Source organism: Microtus pennsylvanicus, chromosome 6 (assembly GCF_037038515.1).
Source record: "Microtus pennsylvanicus isolate mMicPen1 chromosome 6, mMicPen1.hap1, whole genome shotgun sequence".
Taxonomy (NCBI): domain Eukaryota; kingdom Metazoa; phylum Chordata; class Mammalia; order Rodentia; family Cricetidae; genus Microtus; species Microtus pennsylvanicus.
In genome coordinates this window covers 56,682,275-56,709,046 of record NC_134584.1, presented here as the reverse complement: position 1 = coordinate 56,709,046, position 26,772 = coordinate 56,682,275, and the positions used below count along the sequence as shown (strand labels likewise).

Genomic DNA, 26,772 nt, shown 5'->3' with positions numbered 1-26,772 from the left:
GCACTGTATTTTAAGTGAGACATTCTGCTGACTTGTAAATATGTCTCCTTTGTCCTTCTGGGGTCTCGTTCTTACACATCCCAGGAGAACATTTAAACTGTGGAATCCCTTCCCAAACATTGAAGAGAAAGACTGTTCAGGATTTTCCGGGCCTCTCAGAGCTGACACACAGTGTTTAAGCCAAGTGTTGTTATTGTGTTATTATAGAATTTTGGTTAATTTATTATATGGAGATTATGTACCAGATACCCGGGTGAATAATAGCTTCTATTTGTGTGTGTCAGAGGGGGTTTTATTGGTTTGTGCCTGGGTGTGCATGCGTGCGTACATGCATGCATTGTGTGTGTGTGTGTGTGTGTGTGCGTGTGTGTGTGAAGGATAGAGGTGTTTTCCTCATTCTTTTGCCTCCTTATTTTTTGAGGCAGGGTCTTTCCATGAACCTGGAGCTCACTGATTTAGTTAGACTGGCTGGTGAGTGAATTCCAGCAATCTCCTATCTCTATTTCCCTAGAGCTGGGTTGTAAATGCACCCTGCTGCACCTGGTGTCTGTGTAGGTCCTGGGGATCTGTTTAGGTCCTCACAATGACACGGCGAGCCCTGTCCTGTGCCTTTCTTCATCCCCCAGTTGTATTTTATTTTCATGAATGCACTGCTGAGGACATACACAAAATACAATGAAGAACCAATACTTTGTCTATGGCATTGTAGTTAGTAAGTGGCCTACTTAACCTGAATCACCCTGACTTGAAGGATGGCTCTACAGAACTGCCTTCTCCTTAGTGGGTCGGAGTTAAACCACTCCATAGAGCTGACGGTCTCCATAGCCCTATGGGTCTCTAATGGTATATAAATATCCATTCTCTCAGAGAAGCAGGGTTGCACAGTTGTTAAGAGCAGGGCTTGCAAGTATCTGGCTCTCACACTGACTATATCTGAAGTGCTGGGAAACTTTCTTTAACTCTCCTGTGTCTTGGCATCTCATTGGTGGGTGATCGTGTGCCTGTGGTTGTGAGGTTTGGGTGAGTTCATATGGCCACAGTTACCACATGGTTCATGATAAACTCTTTGCAAGCATTTGCTGATTTTGTGTACTTCCTTGGAAAGGATTAGGGATGAGATCCACTCTCTGTCCCCTTGCTTCTTTGGTCTGGGTGACCTGCATCCGCCTGTGGACTAGGAAGGACTGGGACACAGCTGTGACCAGTGTTGGAGAGTGTGGTTGCTTTAAAGAAAATGTCCCCAGAGGGAGTGGTACTGTTAGGAGGTGTGGCCTTGTTGGAGGAAATGTGTCATTGTGGGGGCGGGCTTTGAGGTCACTTTTGCTCAAGCTTCCCTCAGTGTGACAGTCAGTCGACTTCCTGTTGCCTCTGAGTCAGGATGTAAGGACTGTCAGCTCCGGCACCATGTCTGCCTGCACACTGCCATGCTCCCCGTCATGGTGACAGTGGACAGAACTTCTGGAACTGTAAGTGAGCCACCCCCGTTAAACGTTTCCTTTTGTAAGAGTTGCTGTGGTCATGGAGTCTCTTCACAGTGATGAAAACCCTAACTAAGACAGAGGGTGAGCCTTTGTGGCCCTGGTCCAGCCTTTCTCCTCTGGGCTGTGTGTAGAGTTCCTGATTTCTCCCTCACGCATTTGTGTGTTCGTCTCTGGTGCACTTTCTTCTGCAGGTTGTCAGTCCCCACATCTTGGCCACATGTGCCGCAGAGAAGTCACTGCTCACTCAAGCACTGATTTACTGTCCTAGACCGTTGCCCGTATGTTTCATCTGGTGTGGCCGCCCTGGCATATGAATGTGGCCCTATGGAGGCAAGAACCAAGTCTGAGGAGCTCGTACAAGAGTGTTTTTAAAAAGGTGCTTTGATCACGAACATTAAATTGGGGTGCATGAAAGGTGCCTGGGGAAAGTACCTGGTGCCTTTCACGCCCTAGGCTGGGTCTTAAGAGTGTAGGTAGGAAAACAGCCCCAGGAATCTCGAGGGACTTCGCTCTTACCCACCATGCTTCCTGTTCCCTAATTCCGGGGCCCTGGAACTTGGACTCCTTGTCAGACTTCTGTAGTGTATTTTGTTTTTAATTCCCACGAGGAAGAGAAGTGACTTCAGCCTCCTTGACAGTCGCTGCACTCCCCTCAGAAGGACTTGCTGTGAGGAACAGTGGACATCCCCTTCAATGCCCATGAGACTGTCTGCCTGGCAGGGACCCAGCTTGACTGTCAAGTGATGCTACCCAGCTGGCAGCCTCCAGCAGCTGAGATTATCTGTAGAGTACGGAAACCAGGTGTGGAAACTACCTGTGGTCTGGTCTTCCTCCCCTCCCTCTTTCCCAGCTCTCTTCCTTCTTTCCCTCCCCCTCTTCTGCTTCTGTCTCATGTAGCCCAGACTTGATTTGAACTCAAGCTCCTCCCATCTTAGCCTGTCAAGCGCTGGGACTGTTTTTATTTTCAGCAGTGGCAAAGGACACGTGACATGGCGTGCAGCGTCCTAACACTTGAAGCGTGTGGTCCAGAACTTACTGTAGATGAGAATAAAAGGGAAGAAAACAGAACTCCTGGAGTACACATTTGGGAGACTTTGGTAGAGAGGGAAGGCTCAAGAGCTTTGCTTCCCCACGAGGTAGAGACTTTATGCTGTTTATTCTAAGCAGGAGACACCACGCAGGAGGCCAGCCCGGGTTGGTGCTAACTTTGGTGCCATGAGGGAGCAATTCCCTCAGCATCTCTTCTGCAGCACTTTCTCCTTCTGTGTCCCTGAGAGGAGTGCTATGTGTTTTACTTGAGCTATAGGGAAAGAGCACCTTGTCAACTCTGGGAATTTCTAGGCGCTTCCGCAATCCTGCCGCTGAGATTCTGTTGCCATGTGTCCTGCTTCCCTTTGGTCTGTAACTGCAGGCCAGCGCTGCTCGTTGTAGAGAATGTTGCATTACTTGCTAGTGAAAAGATCACCAGATGGCAGTGGTCTGAAGGAAAGCTACGTTCCAGATGTTGTGTGGGTGTGCCCTTCACAGCTGTCTGGTGCAGGCTCTCAGTCTTGGGTTCACATAGGAGTTAGCTCCGACCCACCAGCTGTAGTTCATGGCAGTTCTGTGTGCCCAGCAGAACCGTAAGAAAATGCAGCGTTAGTGCCTGCTGCCTTCTAGTCCAGCTAGTCCAGCTGTGTTCTGCGCATGCTTGATTCTGCTTTCACACCTCAACTAACAAGCTTCCTTTTCTCTCTAAGGCCCTAGACACAAAGCTTCCTGTTGGCGTCTTTTCTTGCCCAACACTCACTTTTAACAAGCCTAATTATTTCAGAGGGATGTCTTGTTTAATAATCACCAGAAGGACAGGCCTCCCTAAGAGCAGGAAGGCAGTGGTGGGGATGCTAGGGACCGTGGTGCAGACAGGATTGCAAAACCAGGCTTTCCCTGGCCTGTGGATCGATGAGTGCTTTGAACTTTCTTCCTCATCCTATTTGTACTTCAACCTCACTGCCTTGCCTTTCCCAGATGATTTTATTGGAAAGCAGTGGCAAACTGTGGCTTGTCTCTTCTCCTAGGACCTTCGCAGAGTTCCCCATATGTAAACATCTTAGCGAGCCTTCTGTTTGGTGACTCATTAGTTTGATGAGGAAAATGTCCTAATAAAGATAAAGAAACTGTAAACCGTTTCAAAAGCTGCGGAGGGAAAAATGTTGGGGCACTTGAGGTCAACTGCTTCCCCTGTTCTTTGAATTTCATTTGGTATTTGCTCATGGGAACAGACAGATGGGTCTCCGGGGTGAGCTGCGTCTTCATTCTCTTCCAAGCTAAGCTGCGATTTGTGCGTGCTTTGTTTCCTGAGTTTCTTTCTGTGTAGGCAGGCAGAGGCCATGTATGAGATTTCACAAAAATTACAGCCAGATTTCTCTCTCCCTCCACAAGCAAGCGCATCTCATGTGTCCTGAAGTTGGCAGTGAGAACAGTTTGATTTTCTCAGAAGTGTCACAAGCCCTCAGATGTAAAGGGTCAACAAGGCTAAAGAGAATCAGAAGCTCTTGCACACAGGAACTATCTAAGCTGTAAGCCGGTGGTTACTTAGTCAGAATTGGTATGATCCACTGGTACAAAATCTCTAAGCACTAGTAGGATTTTGTGCTGCTTTTCAGAGTTTTGCTAAAGCTAAATGTTTCAGGGTGTTTGATACAACTGCTTCCAGATTTCGTTAGCGTGCGGGTCAAGTAGGAAACACAACGATCCAACCGTAACTTGACTGCAATCTATCTTTAAAGTATTGCCCTCCGTTTCTGGTTGTTGTTACTGGCTGGGACTTGCTGGACTAGGAGAAGATAAAGAAGGCGCACAGAGAGTCATAGTGAGCCGCTGCTTTGCATGATGATGCAAGAATGTGTCATAGCGAACATGACACGTTGTTTCACAGTGATAAAAGTAGGTTGCAGTTAAATAGCTTCCGAATGACACCCACTAATGGAACACTCCTTCTAAGATGTGATCTTGCCTATAACACAGATTATATTCTGAAGCAGCTTTCTACAAGGTCAAGATGGAATTAGGGGCCCCTTTAACTTGTAGTGATTGGCAGATGAGCCTGTTCTCAACAGGCACGGTGTACTAGCAGGTCTTACGGTATTCATGCATGCAGTCAGCTAAAGGTCTTGTTTGTCCTGTCCGGGACACAGGAAGTGAGCCACCATATGGTGTGTCAGTAGAGACTCTGCTCAGAGTCTGCAGAGGTTAAGAATGGACAGGAACCTCCTCATCTGTTCAGGCCAGGGCAGGTTGAGAAGGGGCGTGGCATAGAGGCCAAGTAGGCACCATCCGAGCTGAGCCGTCATTGAGCTAGCCCGTGTCTGTTTTGGAGCCACACACCTATGGAAATTAGTCGACTCTCTAACTCCGTAGTGAAACTTTAGTCCCCACCCCCCACTTTCTAACTAGAAGCTGAGTATGGCGAAAGCCAAGTCTGAGCCATTTAGACGGACTCCGAGTTCTGGCGGCACCTAATAGTCACTTGGCCTTCCTGAATCTTCCACATGGGATGACAGGAAGAAGGGAGATTTATAGCCACATTTATCCAATTGCCCCCTTTCTTTAGCATACTAAAGGTGACCGGCCTGAAAGGAAAGAAAACACGTTTTGAAAAACACCTCTTGAAAAAGCAAAAGGACAGAGTTAATCGTGGATAACAAGAAGGCACCATTTGTTAATATAGCCAGCATTATTTTAAAGTGCCTTCTTGAGCCAGTGACCTCCGCCAGAGCAGGCTCGAGCCAGAGACTTCTGTGGGACAGGCCCAAGTCAAGGACCTCCACAGTAGGGGAGCAGGTCCAAGCCAAGGGACATCCGTGGAAACAGGACTGAGCCAGCAACCTCAGCTGGAGCAGGCCCAAGGCAATGACCTCCACAGGAGCAGGTATAAGGGAGCCACCACTGAAGGAGCAGACCCGAGCCAGCGACCTCCATTGGAGCAGCCCTGAGCTGCTCCTCTGCCGAAGCAGGTCCAAGGCAGTGACTGGGAGCAACCACAAGCAAGCCACCTCCATGGGAGCTGGCCCGAACAACCCCCAGGATTGCAGAGCAACCCCTGGGAGTGTTGAGCAACCTCCAGAGTGACTGGAACCAACCATCGAAGCCTAGGATCCACTGGCACCTGGAAGATTGATCACCAGAGACACAGTCCCAACTACTCCAATCAGAGGAAAAGATGGGTAGACAAAGTAAGAGCACACTCAACAGCACAAAGAGCAAGACGACACCCCACAAAAAGTAGTGGCTCTGCAACAGCAAGACATAAACACCCCAATAGAGATGAAGCAGAAGAAAACGACCTAAAAAATTAGCTTAAGAGAATGTTTGAGGCCCTTAAATAGGAAATGGAAAAAATTTCCTCAAGGAAATGAAGGAAAAGACAAACAAAGTTGGAAGAAATCACCAGATCCCTTAGAGCCTTCTTCCCACTTGCTCACTCTCACTGTGTTAATGGTTCATTCGCGCCTGGCAGTGGAGAGCCCCAAGGCCGCAGCGGCTGCACAGCCTGCCACATGTTGCCACAGTTCTTAACGGGAATAGCGGAACACAGCAATGATACCTCGAGTTCCCAAGGCTTTCATCCACGGAAGAACACCGTCACCTGTGTTCCTCAGAACGGAGAACAGGAGCAGAAACCTCAGGTGTCCTGAGAAGTGACATTTCTTGCCGGGGGTTACTATGTGGCCAAGTTGGTCCTCAAACTTTTTCTTTCCCCCTTGACTTTTGTGTTTATACGAGTCAGGAATCCCTTTTTTAAAATTGTTTCTGCTAAAATTTGTTAATGTGAAACAGACACAAAGATATTAGTTGAGTTTCTCAAGGTCACGTGTCAGGCTAGTAGTAGCAACTGATCCTCACCAGGTCCAGCCCTAAACCACTTAGCCCAATTCCGATGGATCCACGTGAATTAGAAAGTTCTGAGGTGCCTATTCTCTGGACCTTTTGGAGTCAGGATCCATCTTCACAGTTCCTTCTGAGATTCTAGAACCACCAGGTTTGGGAGGGGGGGGGGGACACATGAGGTGGCCAACACACCCTCACTTCCCTATGGCGCTTCTTTAAAGGTGGGCAATGGAAGCCTCACCTGGGAGGAAGATAACAGGTTCTGTTATAGGACAATGAAGAGGCCCTGGGATGCTTTCTTCCTGGCCCTCACTATAGGATGGTGAAGAGACCCTGGGACGCCTTCCTCCCAGCCCCCACTGTAGGATGGTGAAGAGGCCCTGGGATGCCTTCTTCAGCACTAGTTGGCTCCATGGACATTGGAAGCTGAGCACAATTTTAGAGTGAGAGAGATGAGAAGCCAAGGTAAGTATTTCCCAGTGGCCACCTGGGATAATGGGTTTCCTGTAGTTGGGGTTGCCTGTGATTTTGCCCTTGCCAGACAGCTGTCAGAGAGATTGATAAACTCTCCCGAGACTGCAGAAGAGCAGCTGTGGGATTAAGTTCCTACAGTTACCTGCATTGGCTTACCTGTGGGCAAGACTCAGGCATCAGTCCCTCTATGTTCGTACCAGGGGTGTAGGGTGTGGAACACACAGACAGGAAGTTCAGATCAGAGGGATTGGCCTTTTCTGTCACTCTTTTCTACTGCTTTATTTATTCTTGGTTTATGGAGCCTTTAAAATGATGAGATTCTTCCTTAATGGTTTGGTGGCATCATCTTTCCTGCTTAGTAAGAAGGATTTGATTGGCTTCTCTGCCAGCAGGCATCACTGTGCCCGCAGAAGAAAGAAAGCAGGCCTTTGTGACCAACTTGAACTGGCTATGCGGCAGACATTTTATTTCAGTTTGGTGTGTCGCTCATGAAGTTCAAAGTTTTCAGGCTGGCCTTGTTTTATATGCGCTTCTTCACATTCTTGCGTCAAGAACTTTAGGTGACTCTGAGAAATGCTTTCACTGCTAATGGTGAAGGTCAGGTTGAATGGAGTGGTTGCAGTCCTCCAGCAACTGCTTGTCACTGAAGTGACGGCTGCTAGGTTTCTTCCCACCATAAATTAAAGTAAGAAGCTTATTGAGTTCAAATGCCATTGAGCTTCCATTAGAATAAAAAAGATTTTAAAAATATTTTAAGTGTTGGTGTATAGAAAAAGAACATACTAGTTCTTGTTGAGATGCCCTTTTCCAGAGCTTTCTGAAAAGCTGCTAGAAAGTATGAAATATGCCATGCGAGTAGGAGAAGACCCTATGATGAAGAGTGGGAGAGATTGTAATGACCAGCCATAAAACCTGGAAGTTCCTGATGTTGTATATGTTATGCGGCTTCCTAGTAAGGGACCAGTCCTTGCACAGTGGTGATGAAGGGGAGTCCTGGTACCCAGTAAGGGACCAGCCTGTGCACAGTGGTGATGAAGGAGAATCCTGGCACCCAGTAAGGGACCACTCCACGCACAGTGGTGATGGAGAGGAGCAGGGAAGGGGCTAGGTGTGATGATGATTAATGCTGCAATGGTTTCTAATGCTCGTGAGGGTCTTCACTGTGAATGTTCTAGTTCCCTGAACTCATGGCTCACTGGGAAACTTCCCAGCTGAACACACACTCATGAACCTTCGCTGGTCCACACTCTCTGTAACATCCTGAGCTATAGTTTCCAGGAACAACAGCTTTGGGGTCCTGCTCATCACCTGTTTCCTATTTGTTCCACATACTCCAGTTCAAGCTTTCACAATTATTTTACCCTCTCAAACAAGGGAAGTCCCTGGACCTATGGCTCCTGCTAACTCCATATCTTCTGGAGGTCAGCAACACCCCACAGCCTCTGTGAGCCCCTTAAATCATCGTTTAAACATATATATATATGTTTAAACATATATATATGTATATATATATACACATATCCACAGCAGAATCCAGTACTTTAATATTTAAAAATATTTTGTGTGTGTGTGTGTGTGTGTATGTGTGTGTGTGTATGCGTGTATTATGCCAAGCGTATGGAGATCAGAGGACACTGGGAATTCTCTCTTTCCACCACATGAGTCCTGGGCATCTAGCCAATGTTGGCTTGGTGGCAAATACCTTTGTTGTTGTCTGTTGTTGGGGTTTCTGTCCTGCCTGGTTCCCACAATCGTTAAGTCCCAAAGAAATCATACAGAGGTCTACATTAGTTATAAACTGATTGGCCCATTAGCTCAGGCTTCTTATTAACTCTTATAACATATATTAGCCCATTATTCTTGTCTGTGTTAGCCACGTGGCTTGGTACCTTTTTCAGCGAGGCAGTCACATTTTGCTTCTTCTGTGGCCTGGTTATGACTGCAGAGGAATGGGTTTCCTCCTTCCCAGAATTCTCCTGGTCTCATTGACCTACCTCTACTTCCTGTCTGGTTGTCCTGCCTATACTTCCTGCCTGGTTACTGGCCAATCAGCATTTATTTAAATATAATTGACAGAATACAGACCATTCTACCATACCAGTTGTCTGTCCATCCTTCTCCTCCTCTTCCTCTTCTGTTTCTCTTTCTTCTCCTTCCTTCTCCTCTATTTCCCTCTTTTTTCCTCCTCCTCCTCTTTTCTTCTATTTTGGTGGTAATGGTGGACAGGATCTCTTGTATCCTTGGATGGCCTTAAACTTAATACTCAGCAGGAATGACCTTGAACTTCTGATCCTTCTGCCTCTACCACCCAAGTTTTGGGATTGTTGGTATTTTCCATGCCCGTTTATGTGGTGCTAGGAATTGAAACCCAGACTTCATCCACGCTAAGCAAGCACTCTACCAACTGAACCTAACAGACCAAGCGCTTTATGTTCCTCTGTATCACTTGGCCAGATGCCATCACTCTGCCTTTCCTTGAACTAGGTAGAGAAAGCCCATGGAGTACTCAATGCTGAATGTTAATCCTTCATGTGATAGTGGGTGGGATCTGTGTCCCAGCAAAGCTGTTGCTCTGCTTTCCTTTGTCTCCCTGGAGAAGTTACTTGTGCTAGCTGACTTTCTTTCTCAGGTACCTTGTATGGGCAAATGGGGGGAACACTTCTCAAGAGGCTTTTGTTAATTTAATTTGAATCAAAACATTGTGAAAACCACAAACCCTCCTCCCTGACTGCTATTTGGAATTTAGAAATACCATTGAGTGGTCATTGATGCCAGATGGCTTCATCCTGCACTAAGATTAAAGAGCTTATTGATTGTCTAGAGGTAAAACCCTTTGTACAGATCATCACCCCTTGGACAGCAGATGACTCCGCGGTGTGAACCTGACAACTCCAGTTCATTCTTCAGAACCCACCTAAAGATGGAAGGAGAGAACCAACTCCATAATGTTGTCCTCTGACATCCATGCGTGATCTGTGGCGTATGCACTTTCTTTTATCATGTGAGCTTGAACACACACACACACAACACACACACATGCACACACACAGTTAACAACAGCAACAACAAGAACATCTTAAAAGCCATTTCTTCCTAGCCAATAAGACTTTGAATGGGAACAAAATAGTTCCTTTATTTTAATCTTCCGGCTCCTGCTTATAAAACACAGCCCAGGGCTAAGGAAGAATCTAGTCTGAACTGAGCTGGGGCTCCTTGGCTTCTTTGCCTGTAGTGGTATTTGCTTCATGTGACTGCTGCCCCTGTCTCCCTCCACCATAACTGTCTTCCAGCAGTTAATTCCTGATTCACACAGATGAGGAAACTTCAGTAATTTGCTTTTCCTTCTCCTAAAGATCCCGCTACAGTCTTTGATTTGAGACACTGAACTGGGATAGAAGTGAAAAGTTTTCTTGGTAAATGAAATTTCAAGGCCCAGCTTTTCTGGGTTCCGATCAGCTGGTCAGGCCCATTGTCAACAGGAGCTAAGCATCTGGCGGTGAGCACTGCAGAATGAGCCTCTTTCCGATGTGTTTCTGACTGGTGCAGCCACGGCCTGAGGCTGTACTGATTTAACCTATGGTGCAGGGCAAGGGCTATCAATGCTGTAACAAGGAGCAAAACTACCAACCTTGCCTCGTGTTATAGGCAGTGAGATGTTAGTCGTAAGCGTCGGTTGAAGACAGTTTTCATCTTTCTCTTTTTGTAGAATCAGATTCCACATGGTGGAAGAATTAGACAATGCTTTTGTATGCCATTTGAAGTAAGCTTCCTGTTACACTGAGTATGCTTTCGTGGAAGGGTCTTCTCAATGAATAGGCGTGCCCTCCCGCTTAGCTTCTAGGAGCAGGGGGTGGGGCTGGGGGATGAGCCCCAGCGGTGCTCACCCACGTTGGTAGGTCACCTGTGACAGGACAGGTAATTGGGAGCAAGGCTGCTGCGGGGCACCCAGACATCCAGATGGAGAGGAACGGCGTGGAAGACGACACATCCATCTTTCTCCTTGCTCTTTCTAAACCTTCCTAAACATGGGGAAATCCAGCCATTTTAAATGAAGCTGAAAAGCAAAACAAAACTCTCCACAACAGAATATTCCTTCTGGCAAGGAAAGGAAATTATCAACTGAATTTCTTCAAAGTGACCCTGGTGAGAAAGCCTAAACCAGCCGCGCTCAGACTCATGTTGGCAGAAAAACCATCCTTACTCCTCCTTGCTTCTCCCCACTTCCATGTTTGTTCTTCTCTGTGTGAATTTGTCTACCCATGTGAAGGACAGAGACATCTTTGGAGCTTGACCTGCCTTCTGCCTCATCTGAGCTACCCCTTGTGAAGCTCTCTAGCCCACAGACTTCTAAGGATGCTCCTGTCTTTGCCCCCAGTTTACTGCGGGAGCACTGGGATTGCTGACACATGCTGGATTGTGTTCCAGCTTTATATGGGAGCCGGGATCCGAACTCTGTTGGTCATGCTTGCAGAGCAAGTACTTTATCCATTTTCTGATCTGTCTGAGAGAGAGAGAGAGAGAGAGAGAGAGAGAGAGAGAGAGAGAGAAGAACCATTTATTCTTCCTGTGATTGACATCTCAGTATTGTCTGGCAGGAAAAAAAAAAAACAAAATAAATATGCTGGCATGTCCCATCTTTAAACTGATTCTTTCTGTAGGTGAAATGCAACAGCCATGGCAGAGAAGGGACAATAATTAATATGTTTGTGAGTCCATCCAAGTTCTGAGAAACTATTCCAACTCAGCTATGCGGGTATTTGCCAGCTGAGGGCCAGCCAACCCTTGTGCTCCTCTTTCCTTCCCAGAGGGCATGACAAGGAAGGAGGAGGAGAAGAGTTCAAAGAATTAAAAACAGAGATTTCATTAGGGTAGCATTTGGGGGTCAGGTAAACATCGCCTTCGAGTTTCATTGAAAAATTCCAGAAAGCCGGGGGCAGGGTCTCCGGAAGACTGGTTATGGGAGTGGAGCATGGCGGGAAGTTATTCTTTTAGAAAAAAAAAAAAGTCAGAAAATGAGATAGAGTGCCACTTAGGGAACTGCTAAACAAGATAGAAAGGGATACTAAACCCAAAGTTTCTTTCTTTATCTGAGAAATATGGAAGACCCAGAGAAGATCTTCCCTAGTGACCAGAATGTATGTCTTTATTGTCCACTGGCCACTTTCCCTCTGTTAGCTGTTGTTGTGTTTACTGAGCTTTGGTTTTAAATGCAGACACCATAGACCTGCCCTGGAGACAGCAGCATGCATGTTCTTGGGAAGCCGGACACCTTCTGTGACCCTACCATGAAGGATGTAGGCTACCTTCTGTGACCCTACCATGAAGGGTGTAGGCTACCTTCTGTGACCCTACCATGAAGGGTGTAGGCTATCTTCTGTGACCCTACCATGAAGGGTGTAGGCTACCTTCTGTGACCCTACCATGAAGGGTGTAGGCTACCTTCTGTGACCCTACCATGAAGGATGTAGGCTACCTTCTGTGACCCTACCATGAAGGGTGTAGGCTATCTTCTGTGACCCTACCATGAAGGATGTAGGCTACCTTCTGTGACCCTACCATGAAGGGTGTAGGCTACCTTCTGGCTGCTCATTTGTGTGTTTTCCCATCCCCATCTTCAGGAAATGCTTTCTTTCCTCTACCAAGGGAGCCAGGCTTAAGACGATGCACAATTTCTCTGGGAAGCATCCTCCAGGAATCATTCAGGGGAGTAGCTTCTAATGCCACTGCACTCCACTCCATCCGGAAATCTGTTTCTCACTTAACTTTAAAAAGAAGTTGAGACAGTCCCCATTGACGCGGCAAGTAATGAAACCACGGGGTTAAGCGACTTGTGGCAATTGTGGAATTTCTGTCCTGGAGATCTTCAAAGGAGAACGTAAAAATTACATCACTTGAGTAAGTCTGCTTGGAGGGTGACCAAAATGGCCTTTTGCAGTGTTCCAAATTTATGAGCCACTCAAGTTAATATTCACATGTCACCAGAGCGGAAGAAGAGTCAGCCCTTTGTTACAGATCCCGTTGGCCTTAAATGCTTGAGTTCTGTAGATCTGGAAATGACTGTGCCCTCTCTCCTGCCTTCTGACGTAGTACTGCTCTTGAAAACTGAGGGGTGAGCGGGAGGGAGACAGTAAATGGAGTTGTCATTTTGGAAAACAGCATGTGGTCCCTTTAGAAGATGGCCTGAGGAGGTCCCTGGGACAGAGCTGACGGGATGGAGTGTGAGGAAGGCACCGAGCAGTCACTCTTCAGCGCAGGGGCATTCCCCATGAGGAGGGAATGTCGCACACCACACGGATGTTTAGACCCATGCCACAGGGAGCTCTTCGCTTTAAAGAGTTCAGCGGATTATTTGGACCAGGCCTTTATACTCATCTGGCTCCAGTGTGAGCACAAATGATAAAAATTGAGAAGTCAAGAGAAAGGTTACTGAGGAATGCCAGACCACAGTGAGCAGAGTTCTTGGCGACTTGCTGAATTCCCACTGTCCCTGGGGCCATCTCTGTCTCCTGCTGCAAACTGCATCCAGCTCTGCCTCCCTCCCACACAGTGGCCAGCCCCTCTGCCTCCCTCCCACCAACCTTACAAGACAAACTCCCAGGGCTCAGGAGCACTCAACACTAAAACCATGGAGGTTTTCTTCGCAGTGGAAACTTAAAGCCATGGAAGGCACTTAGCAGAGAGAGAGAGAGTCAAATGGTGGAAGTCTCGGTTTTTATTTTTTGTGTTTATGGGTAATTTTGAGAACTCTTAAGTTTCTCCATGTTTTGGGGGTAAAGATTTTGGAATTTTACTTATTTCTTTGTTTATTTTAAGTCTTTTAAATTTAATTTTATTTCATGTGCACAAGTGTTTTGCCTGAATGTGTGTGTGTCACCATATGAATGCCTGGTGCCCATAGAGATTAAAAAGAGAGGGTTGGATCCCCTGGAACTGGAGCTATGGATGGTATAAGCGGCTATGTTGGCACTGGGAACAAAACCCACATCCTCTGCAAGAGCAACAAATGCTTTGAACCACTGGGCCAGCTCTCCTGTCCCTTGCTTAATATGTTTGAGACTAGACCTCTCTATATATTCAAGCTGGCCTGGGATTTCCCAATCCCTGCGTCAGGTTCCTGAGAGATGGGACTGCAGGTGTGAACCAGTCCACTAAGAAAGAACCAGGAAGCCGGGCGGTGGTGGCGCACGCCTTTAATCCCAGCACTCTGGAGGCAGAGGCAGGCAGATCTCTGTGAGTTCGAGGCCAGCCTGGTCTACAAGAGCTAGTTCCAGGACAGGCACCAAAAGCTGCGGAGAAACCCTGTCTCGAAAAATCAAAAAAAAAAGAAAAGAAAAGAAAAAAGAAAGAAAGAAAGAACCAGGAACTTGAATTAGGAGGTTAACTGTCCACTATGATTCTCTCTCTGAGAAAAACCCAGCTGATGCAGAGCAGGTGGAGGACTTTCTCAGGAATCTGCCTCCATCTTGTTTGCATTGTTTGTGTTTATTTTTCTCTCTCTCTGTTACTGAGGCTGGTCTTCAGTTCCTAGTCTTAGACAGATCCGTTCAGCCTCTAGAGTGGCTGGGACTGTGTCCCTGGGCTCCACTTTCTCTGTCTTTTTCTTTTTCCTTGGGCAGGTAAAAATAAAGGCCAGAAGTCGTGGGCGACAACATTCGGTTTCAGCGCTGGTTTCTGTCTTTGTTTCAGTTCTCTGAAGAGCACAGGCATTAAAATGAGGCTGCCAGTTGAGCTCAATCTCCTTTGGAACTTCCCTTGTGTTTGAAGTTAGCTCTGGTACTTCTCCTGGTGTTTGTTTACTTACTGCAAGGCCTTAATTGCCTGTGTGACCCTAATGTAGGAAACAAGTACTGTGGAGCCATTGTTTGGTTTGCTCTCAGGTCCCTCCTGCCCCTGCACTCTCAAGGCACAGCAGAGTCCATGAGGCCCTGAGGAACCTGGTTTGTAATATGATGCCTGGAACACAGAATGAGGAGGGATGTGGCTACTGTCTCAGCTGGCTCAGCCACCAAGCCTTTGTGGTAGTTGTCAGGCTAGAGCCTCACTGTGGAGCGCAGGTTGGATATGAATTCATGACATTTCTGCCCCAGTTGTTCTATTATTGGGATAGCATATGTAAACCGTCAAGCGTGGCCCACCAGGATGTTTTTGGTCACCTCGGTTCTCTGGAGTGGCGTTTGCCCTCTGAAGGAATGTTGTCTGCACCAGCATCTCTCTGAGTATTGTTCTTTCTGTGATGGAAGCTTTGAGTTACATGGGAAGGACTGAGGTACTGAGGTGTGTGGAGAATTAGAGAGGGCTGACAGGAAGAGAAAACCGGTTCTGCTTTTACTTCATTGTGTCTTGTTCTTTTATAAATAAAATGTGCAACATTTGCTTTTTTATTTGCTAACACAGTATTTAAAGATTTAAAAAATTTTAATTCTGATTAAATATATAAAAATTTTCTTCCTATTATTATTAATTTATTGTATGTGCATGGGTGTTTTGCCTGCATATATGCTCTCCATATGTCCCTGGTGCCTGTGGAGGTGAGGAGAGGATGTCCAAGCCCTGGAACTGAAGTTACAAACTGTTGTGAGCTGCCATGTATGTGGTGGGATTCAACCCAATCCTCTGGAAAGGCAGCCATTGCATTTAACTCCTGAGCCATCTCTCCAGCCCCAGCACATAGGAATTTTAAGAAAATCATTTGCTGGGGCAAGAATGTGAAAAGTTTGATTGCAATGCTCAAAATTCCCATGGAGAATGATTCTGCATGAAGGCTAAGCCTGGGCAGTTCCCTGTGTCTGAGCAGAAGCCAGTATGGGGTCTGTACTGTATGGGGTCTCAGCAGGGTTCCATCCTTTCCCCAGGAATCACCTGGATTCAGTTATTTATGTTTTCCTACATCATATTCTTTTGTTTTCTGTGAAATTAGGAAGGACGAGTAGTCTGAAGTGAACTGTCTCAGGCACTTGGTAAATGAGAAAAGTATTGGTGTCCTGTCTACAAAATGCAAACATTACAGAATTCTGAAGCTTGCCATTCATTCTCTGAGCCTCTGTCTCAGCCCGCCCCCACCAGAACCATCTCCTAGACAGCCCCCAGCCAATTGGAAAACTGACCACAAAAATTAGGATTCCATTGCATTAATTAGTTCAAGGGCAATGGCTTCTAAAGTAATTAGCTGAGGATATTTTCTTCAGAATTACAAGTGGAATTCTGTCTAATCCTGGGAATGGAGAAGATAAAAGAAAACCTTCCTGGCCGTCCCTCCTGGGAGCAGCTCTGCCTCCTCTTTGTATTCAGTCCACTGGAGAAGCCTCTCTGCAGGCACCTGTGGGGGTGGAGGGCCATTGGTGTTGGCATTGACCAGCCTGATTGCTGCTGTAATGGGATTTCTGTTGTGTTGTCTGCTTCCCATCGCTGGGGCATGGCTGGTTGGGTGGGCATTGTTACTGTTGAGCTATTTAGTCATTGGCAAACTTAAAACCTCCCCCCCTTGGCCAGCTGGTGCCTTGTCTGTTGGGGCATTTGGGACCGGTTCGTCAAGCTCAGTCTCTGAGTTTTAAGTTCTGGCACCACGTCTGTCTGTCCTTTTTAGTCTGTGCCAGGAAGGTTTTCTCCTAGACTTGATTTGTAGTCGTGACTGGTAGTTTCTGCTCCTGTCAATGATAGACATTTACGTTTGTGGACCTTGTAGGAATAAGCATGTTCTTTTTATAGAAGCTCATTTGGGGAAACTGAGTTCTATCTATTTTCTTTTCCCCACTAAGTAATAAAAAGTAATACTGGATAATTTTATACTGTCAGTAACCTTGAGGTATTTCTTAAGTTTTGAACCAACTAGAGTCACTCAGAGCTCTACAAAAGAAGAACACAGCCTTGGGTAAATGATATGTCCCCAGACGGTCATGGTGTGGCACGAAAAGTGTTCTACTTCACTACTGAGAGCTGTTCAAACTTCCTGTGAACAGTGGGTGAATACTGGTTATGTAGAGTTATTTGTTCATATGTCCTATAAACAATTGGTGAATATTGGATATATAGAGTTCTATGGCCAAGGCCCGAAGAGGTGTCTACTCTGTCAGTGAACACATCTTGTGAGGTTGATGCTGTTATTATTTCTATCTACATAGTAGGCAACTCTTCCCTTTCTTGCCTTACCCTTAGCCCCTGACCCCACGGTTCAAGTCCCCTCTTATGTGCTGATAACATTTTCAAACAAAACTGCCTATTATAGAGCATTTCGTAAGTTTCAGACTGGCTGCCCTATAAGGGTCCCTTAACAACAACAGGCTTCTACTGCCCCTCACCCTCACTGTATTTTCTGAATTTCCCATGTCATCTGCCTACATCCATGCTTATTAGTTAATACTTACTGAGAACTTGGTCATTCTCTTGTGCTATTCCATATGTGTTGGAGTCGGTGAATCACCAGCCAAACACACATAAAATCTAACATCTCAGTGGACCTAGTGTTGGCTAGTCCAGGAGATGGACGAGCCACTAACTTGTGTGTTACCTGTATGAGAATCCACCTATCTAGAAGGCTACTTAGCTCCAGCTCATCCCGCTGTGTAATGGCTGTCAGGCAGTTCTGGCAGCCTCCAGGGAGGACAAAGCAGCCAAGACAGCCAATGTCAGAGACCCACTAGAGGAGGGGGTCAGGAAAGGAGGTGACATCAGAATGAGAAGAGGGGAACTGCATCTGAATCTGGATTTGTGGGATTCTGCTTCATATATGTGATTTTGGAAGAGTCTCCCCCAACCTGTGCTGGTCTTGCCTCATCCAAAACTGATTTGGGCTGAATTTTGTGGTGTTTGTTGGTACAGCCCATTAATGCTGGCCTAGAGATGGATGGATGGACTGGGCAGAGGGAGTCAGGCAGATAGAGGGGTGGCGCTGTGTCCAGAGTATGTACAATCTCTCTGTCTGTGCACAGGCTGTGTGGGGCGGTATGTCACCAAGTTGCATGAGCTCAGAGGAGGCCTGCAAGGGCACACATGGAAGAGGAAGTGTACAGGGATTTGGAGGGGCCGAGCACTAACGTGAGTCTCAAGCAGAATTCCTCATCTGGAGTTGGGACAGACGTAGAAGGAAAGCAGTTGTGGAGGAAATGGCCTGTACCCTCAAACCTGACGTTAGGAGAACACGGTGCTAGATGTGTTTTCAACACAGTAGAGAACAGGAAGCAGTGCAACCCCGTAGCTTCTACTGGGGGAGCATCCAGAGAGCTCAAGACCAGTGAATGGGGACAGGCATGCTGCAGGAGGACAGGTTCTCTTGCCTGACTACAAACTCCATCCTTGGGAAAGAAAACACAGAGGAAGTCCAAGGATTTTCCCAGTTTCCTCTTTCCTGCACTGCCTCCTTGGGGACCTCTCCACATCTCCCTGTGCCCTTTTCTGATCATAGAAAACAGTTTCCCCAGGGTCCATGTTCTGAGAGCTCTTCCAAAGCCTCCGCCATGACACACATTCTAGAAAAGAACAGCACCATGTTACACTGTCAGCAAGGGACTTGGCCAGGAGGCCTGAACATTTGAGGGAGAAAGGTTGGCTTTTAGCCTGTGCTCCTGACCTAAGACAAAGACCTTGAAATCTTGAAGAAGGGGTGGGAAGGACTTTCTGTGGCTCCGTTAAGTGAAGGGATATAGGTTTAAAAGGCCAAGGTGGGTGCTACAATGTGGGTGAACATTGCTGTTGTGTAACAGTTTCCTCAGAGACTGAAACATTCTATCCTGCAGGAGGCTCTTTAGGAATGAAAATAAACAACTCAAAATAGGTTCAGGAAGTCCCTGAAACTGACCAGACTCACCAAGCCCCTCCCTGCCAGAGTAAACAATAAGAGCTGAGCATCTTTCTCAGACTAAGAGCTGAGCTTCGAAGAGGGGGAAAAAAAGCTACAAAGAGGACTCTGAGACAAGCCCCACTCACTTCCTGGAAGAAGCAGAAACCTCCCGAGCTGCCTGGAAAAGGGTTAGACCAACTGAGGCACCTGGAGAGGACACTCTCCAGCCTGCTGAGCCACCTGTAGACTGTGCAGGTTCGCAGCTCTATGAGCTGGCAGCCATGCTGGGGTGGACTCTGGCATACAGCTGTCTTTGTGTCGTTTCCGCTTCTGTAAAACGCACTGGTTCACCAAGTTGGACTGTGGTGGCATCTGTACTTTGGTCTGTCATGGGTTTGCTGTCTGGGGTGAGTAGATGTAGGTGTTTCATCTTCTAGTAGAAGGTTTGTCATACAATAATTGGGGGTGAAGTCAGTGTACCAAGGGACTCTCCAGGAAGCTCTGGTAACAACCATGTGCCCCTTGGGTGCAACTTTAATTTTAGTCTGCTTGCCCTCACTTTCTCTAATTTGACACAGCATCCTCCCTATGTTTCCACAGCAGACTATATATACGATGGTTCACTGCAGTTCTGCTATGTGCTATTGCTTTGGCATGATATTCCTGGTAAGGCTGGTGAAGTTGTTCCAGAAGACTTTCTGAGTAAATCTTCATTTTGTTGTGTCTTTTTAAAGGGGGTGATAGATTTGTGTTGTTTTCTTAGGGTGTACCTGTGCATAAAAGTGGAAGACACCATAAGGGCTTCATGGTTAGAATGTGTTTTAGGATTTATTTTTATTAATAAAATATAATGAATGTTATTGGTAAAAACACTGTCATAGGCTTCATTATACTGTATAAAGGTTCAGAGGCCCTTTGTTCTGTTCTGATGCAGGACTTTTGTACTTTATTTGTTGGAGGCAGTGTTTCCTGTATCACGGGGGTGAGAGTCGGGGATGAGGTGGTGGGAGTGTGTTGCGTCCTGTCTCTATCTTCCCAGTGCTGGGATTACAGTTGTGTGTTGCCAGGTCTTGCTTATGTGGTGTTGGGGGAGTCAGACCTAGGGCTTTGTGCATGCTAGGTAAGCCCTATGTCTTTGAGCCATACCCCAAGCCCCGTATGCATTTTCTGAGCTTTGTGCTTTTGAACATGGTGAAAACTTAGTCATAGTGCTCGCGAGCCAGTGTTGTGCAGAGGGATTTACTCCTCCAGAGAGTCATGACCAGGCTGTTCTCACGGTGTGCAGGCCCTGTCGGTCCTCCACTGTGTGGCTTCACATCCTCCCGGGCTTATCAAAGTCAACTTTTTGGAAAAGCTTGAAGCTGTTGATTGTGTAGGCCAATTAGCATAAATTACCCCTGGAAGAGACAGCATTGGCCTCCATACATTGTCCCGCAGTAACAGCTGCCATATCTCAGTGCCCTGGAGGCCCTAGAGAGGGAGGGAGTACAGAAGGTCCCAGAGTACAGAGGACCAAGCATGTGTGAGAAAGGGGGCAGGGCACAAACCATTTCATGGGTAGAACAGAGTGTCTTGATGTCTTTTGTGCCTGGCAAGGAAATGTCCCCAGTTGATACTTTTTGACGGAAGGTGAATACGCAGATAGATGAGTGTGTCTGTGCATGTGGGCAGTAACGAGGAATTTAAGTAGGTGAAGGTTGGTAACCAACACACGCATCCTTTTCATCATCACGTCCAGGCTTGCGCAGATGCAGTAACCTCACTCCCACCTAGGGTTCTTGATGTTGGCTTCTTTTCCTCCTTCCTCTTTCTTTTCTTGTTTGTGTAGGGGTGGGTGGATGTCCATTGTCTTCGTTAATCACCCTCTATTTTATTTTTTGAGATTTTCACTGAACCTGGAGCTCACTAGGTAGATAAAACTGGCTGGCCAGCAAGCCCTAGAAATTCAGTTCTCCCGCCTCTGTCTCCGCAGCACTGGGGTTATAGGTGCATGGCACCAACTCCTGGCCTTTTTATGTGGCCCCTGGGGATCAAAGTTCGGTCCTCAGGCCTGCCCAGCATCTCTGCATCCCTCTTTGGTTTCTTTCCTTTGTTTTCAGAAGGCAGTCAAAGGGTAAGGTATTTCTCAGATGGGAGCTGGTGTGTCTCGGTGGTGGTGATGGTGTATCTCAGTGGTTATGCCCTTGAATGAACTTCCCTTGCGGAAAGATCTCAGACTTACAGGAGGAACCATGCAGGCAGCATGGTCTCTGGAAACCAGTCCATAGATTAAATAGGTTTTCTGGACCCCAAGGGATTTATACATGGTGGCCATCCTGGAGGTACCGTCTCTACTCGTGGGATCTAAGCCCTGGCCTGTGTGTGTGTCCATAAGTCCTGTGCTTGGAAATTTCTTTAACGAGTAAATATTCTTTATTCCCACTCTTAACCTTGCCATCTGGGTCTGGAAACATTTGGTCTGTTATTACTTAACATTTATGCCTAGGTTTGGAATGCAGACTGCTGGAAAATGTTAAACAGGAGACCCTGTCAGCACTTAGAGTCCACGTTACTCACTGTGGCCACCTGTCCACCGGGCTCCTTCCCCAGGTGTGGCAGCACCCTCCTGTCTGCCTGCAGCAGCCTGTGTCTGCCCAGTTGAAATCACCTGTTCTGAAGAAGTAATTGGTGTGTTTGGGAGGTGTACACACTGCTGGTGCCGGATAATACAAATTTTACATTACAAAATGATTATAGATTTATAGTCAAGGATACGAAAGAGGCAAGGCTCTTGAGCCATTGCCTCACGAGGCCGACTTTCAGGATTGCCATGCGCCCTAGTTCCTGCCGCTCTCTGCCCAGACACAAACTGAAGAACTGTTGTAGGATAGAAGTTTATGGAGGCTGGTCCACATGGACACTAGCGTTTTGGAAACACATTCATTTTAAGTTTCCCCTTGCGTTATGTAACATAATCCTTACCCACAGCCCTTTGTTGCCTGCTGGTTCATGCCTGCCTCCACTACTTTCTCTTTATTCCACGATTTTTGTAGCCATCTCTGCCTCATTTTCTCCGCTCTTGTTAACCCAGTATTTCTTCCTCCCCATGGCAGCTCTTTTGGCAATAGTCTGTCCGAATGCTTACTGTAGGTGTGGTTATATTCTCATTCATGTTCTAGTCACAAATTTAACAATTCATGAACTTTCTGTTCTGTGCTGTATTGCATGCAAGAAACAGAGAAATAAGTCTGACTTGTTTTATTCCCACGAATTTATAGCTAAGTATTAGGAAAAGAGTCACGGCCATGTGTGTGAATACAATCCCACCTGTGTGTAAACAACTGCCAACTGTGGTCTGACGCCCAAACCTGATCGGCTAAGCCTCAGTCTGATTGAGTCTCACTTGTTGCTGGCACGTGGGTAGGCTGTCCTGGGGCATCCAGACACTGAATGCAGACATACTCTCTAGCCGCTCCACACTGATACTCAGTGGCAGGCATACTCTCTAGCCGCTCCACGCTGATACTCAGTGGCAGGCATACTCTCTAGCCGCTCCACGCTGATACTCAGTGGCAGGCATACTCTCTAGCCGCTCCACGCTGATACTCAGTGGCAGGCATACTCTCTAGCCGCTCCACACTGATACTCAGTGGCAGGCATGCTCTCTAGCCGCTCCATACTGATACTCAGTGACAGACATACTCTCTAGCAGCTCCACGCTGATACTCAGTGGCAGGCATACTCTCTAGCCGCTCCATGCTGATACTCAGTGGCAGGCATACTCTCTAGTCGCTCCATGCTGATACTCAGTGGCATGCATACTCTCTATCCATTTCATACTGATACTCAATGGCAGACATACTCCCTAGCAGCTCCATGCTGACATTGCCATGTTTGCTCCAAGGAATTGTCCCGTCCCTAAGAATAAAAGGAAGTGTTCATGATTTCCAGGCTTGACTTGGAGTCCACGAGGTCGTGAAATTGAGTCATACCGCACTGTGCCCGAGTGGCAGGGCAGACACTGTGGAGGGTCAAGTTCCCAGCATTTCACACGAGTGAGCACAGCCAGCCCTTGGCAGCCTGCCATGTGCATGTTTGGTAGACAGGTTCCTGAAACTCGACACTTTCTGTCTTTCTTTGAAAACCCTGCAAGTTTCAGCATCCCTCCAGTGACTGACCCATTTCTTTCTTTTTTTAAAAAGCACTCCTCCTCAGCCGCAAATGTGAGGTTGTTGTGGAATAGTCACAGAACGAACTTCAGCACCTCCCCTACCGGCTCCTCTAATAACTACCAGGCTGAGCTTTGAACCACGGTTTATGCTTTGGACAGAGAACTGGGGCACTGTTCTCTGTGTTTGTTATGCTGAACTGCCCTTAAAACGTGGAGAAACTTCTCCAGGCATTTGTTTTACCAACAAAGCCCAGTAAAGTAGACTCTGGGTAATTATCCCTTGAGTTGACTTGTGTAAACAGAACCATAGAGAACTTTGCAGCGGGGAATAGAATGAGCCCTTCTTTGTTAGGGAAAAAAGGTAGCCTGTTAGCGTTTAGGAGCCCTTAGCATGTTGTGATGTTAGCTACTCGCCTTTAGTATTCGCCTCCACGCCTCGTGTCTTCCAAGGACATATGAATATGTATGAATAAGTATCACATCCTGATCATTGAAGAATTGTCTCACTGAAAATTGACTAGGCTTGGAGTCAGAAAGTTCTAGATTGAGGGCTGGAGAGATGGGTCAGTGGGCAAAGCTCATGCCATGCCAGGGTGAGGACCTGACTCACACCCCAGAGCCCATGGGAAGCCAGGTGTGACAGTGTATGTCTGTAATCCAGAGGTTTTTTTTGCAGGCAAGCTGTTGATGAGAGACCCCAAATCAAGGTGGAAGGTGGGGACTGACGCCTGAGGTTGTCATGGGACTTCTACATATGCATTGTGGTACACGCATAAGCACACATACACACATGCAAACACACACAGAGTTTTTTATGTAAAGAGAGTATCTTATTTTGAAGCCCATATTGTTCTATATAATAATTTTGTGGCTCAGTTTAAACTGCTCACCTTCCTTCTCTGAAAGATGGGAACAGTAAATGGATGTGTGCTTTCACCCACACTACGTTATGCATAGCATGGCTAAGATGAGTATCCGCTGTGGAACGCCCACCCGTGCCTGGGTGATTAGAGTGAACTAGCTCCGGTTTCAGGAAAAGACTCCCCTCTCAAGGACAGTTACTCAGACCTTCCTTCTCTGTGGCTTCTGTGATCACCAACAGCTGCCTCGTAACCACCTCTGAGACACGCCGGACCAATGTGGGCAGCTCTGTTTCTTCCCGATTTCCTTTCTCATTAGGCTGAAATCTATCTTTGTGACTGCCCGGGCGGGTTTCCCTCCTCAGTTTCACAGAGTAACACGAAGCAGTCCGGATTGGGGCATGCCAAGTCTTAGCAATCTGTAAATGAGAAAGGGGTCTTACGGTTCTGCTTCCTGCCTCTCACAGTTCACTGTGGGCAGTGAATGTGGCTGCCTGTCTCACGAGAGCTGTGCATGGGTTCAAAGGGCAGCTATTGTTTCTCCTCCTGCTGCCCGGAAGTGGAACAGGGGGCCGTGTAGCCCAGATGGAGATGAATGGAAGTACCAACCTTTTAACTCTTAATGTGAATAACCGCAGTGGTTTTCATGTTATTTACAATGCCTCCTGGAATAAACAGTGCCCACGTTTATTGGGCTATAAATAGTTTAAATGCTCAACCAGACCAATAACATATAAAAATGCAGGTGAGAGACTGGTTACTAATGAAGACAGATATTTCCACTTTTTTACGCAGGGTTTCAGCATGTCTTCCATGCCTTTGTGTGACTGTAGACTTGAGAGGGTTTCAGTGTGTCTTCTCCATGAGCTACGGCATGAAATTCTTGCCACGTGGAGCTGCATCTTGATTCCTAGACTATGGCCAGAGGTCAGCTGCTGGAGAGGCAGCCCTGGCTGCGGTGTACAGTGCCCTGCAGTCTGTTCTGACTCTTGTTGCCAGGCAGCAGTGTGACTTGGAGGATAGGATTGTGCTACTCAGAATCGTTATTCCCTCCGCTTTAAAATGAGCCTAAATTTTTCTCCTCTTGCCTGTGTGAGTGTTTAAGGATTAAATGTGAAAATCGGTTTGGATCTGAGTGTTAGTGCTGCTGCTTGGAGGTTATGTGGCTTTTGGAAGGTTCCCGAAGCCTCACCGGTGATTCCTCACCATGAAGGCAGAGGGGCTAGTGCCTCTCTCAGAGGTTTTGTGAGGAGTAAATGAGTTAACTCCCATGTGGAATGCAGAACTGTGACGGGCAGTTAATGCCTAAGTGTTCATTCATTACCTTTTGTGAGCGTTTGAAGGCTACACGACAATGTGTTTTTAGTGTCCTGTGTATTTTTCTAGTTTTGTTTTGTTTTCAGAACATATTTTTAAAGACTTTAGGGAGCTGAAGGAGTGGCTAGTCAGTTAAGAACGTGCATTACTCTTGCAGAGGAAGTGAGCTTAGTTCCCAGCACCTAGAGCAGGCTCATGGCCTCCTGTAACTCCAGCTCCAGGGGATCGGATGCCCTTGTTTAGCCTCAAGAGACCCAGCATTCAGTGCACAGAAACTTACACACAGAAATACACATGCACACATAACTTAGAATAAAATATTTTTTAAAAGAGAGATACATTTAGAAATGTGGCAATTAAGTAGTCACACAGGGCATACATTCTCTCTCTCTCTCTCTCTCTTTCTCTCTCTCTCTCTCTCTCTCTCTCTCTCTCACACACACACACACACACACACACACACACACCTATACCTTCTTCTTAAATAAAATCAGCATCTTATTTATCAATGAAACCTAGAGAATTAATTGGCTTGCCTAATATTTCTGAGCTTCTTGACTGGTTTTAAAAAAATGACTTTATCATGAACGTTTAGTTATAACCCTGAGGACTGACTCTTAATATCTCTTTGTCTTTGGAGCTTTGGGTTGACTGGATTTGTTCTAGGAATGTTCTTTCCCAGCTTTGGGAGTTTGGGGAGCTGTGGGTGGGAACTGGTGTTTCACCCAGTCTTCTCCAGTACTATTGTAGTCTTGAAACTTTGTCCAGAGCTTGACTGGTATCATATATAAAAGAGGGAATTCCAAAAATGTATGTGACCTTTAATGGTGCTAAACTTGTAGTACTTCTGTGTCTCATTTAGATCTTAAGGAGTATAAAATGTTGAGGAAGGCCTCTCCTTATCAAAGGCCCATTCATAATGGTTTGTTTCACGGAAGACATATCCAGATAAACATACTGAGGATGACTTACCGTGACTTCCCCTAATAAAGGCGTGGGGGAATGCTTAGAATGTTGCTAGCAATTAGCTTACAAAGAACCATTGAGCAAAGAAAAAACTAAGGACTTTATAAATGCAAAATTCTTTTTTGTATTTATTGTTTTATTATGTGAAATCCAGGTTATTGCACAGTATCTTCTTTTTTTAGCTAAAGCTAATTTTCCCCTTTTAAAAAACAATTATTTGCATTATATGTATGTGAGTGTTTTACATGCATGTATGTATGTGCAGTGCATGTCTGTGGAAACCAGAAGAGAGCACTGCAACCCCTAGAACTGGAGTTACAGGAAGTTGTGAGCTGCCGTGTGGGTGCTGGGAACCAAACCCTAATTCTCTAAAAGCGCAACCAGTACGTTTAACTATTGACTCATTGCTCCAGTCCACTGAAAAGAGGCCTCTGAGTGACTGCTGGCTCTTCAGGCTCAGAAACAGTTTGGAATAACATGGGCTTTGTTGATCTTAATTTACAGCTGAATCTAGGCATAAATTTATAGCCCATTATTACATAATTCCATTGTTAACTCCATTTGAAAATTTGATCATAGAGGGCATGTGGACTTCCCATTTCCCTGTTTAGTGGTACAGTGGAAGTTGTGGAATATTTTGTTTGGTCACCCTTATATGGAACATGGTGTATTTCTTCACTTCTAATTTTATATTAAATATTTCCTGAGCTGTAAATTCTTAATTTCTAAATATTTACTTTTATACAATATGACAGTCCCTACATAACCTTTTTATTTTCATATGAGGAAGTAACTTGTAAATATGCAAAGAGAAAAGGTTGATGTTACCAGCTGTCCATTTGATTTTATGGGATTTTGCATTAAGGAATGCCAGGTTTCTCT

At 46.3% G+C, this 26,772-nt stretch overlaps 1 protein-coding gene across 2 annotated transcripts in view; it reads left to right on the top strand.

Moving 5' to 3' along the window:
• The window catches only part of Lhfpl2 (LHFPL tetraspan subfamily member 2), a 147,513-nt gene that overhangs the window by 40,478 nt on the left and 80,263 nt on the right, over positions 1–26,772 (top strand). The gene's annotated exons all lie outside the window — the stretch shown is intronic.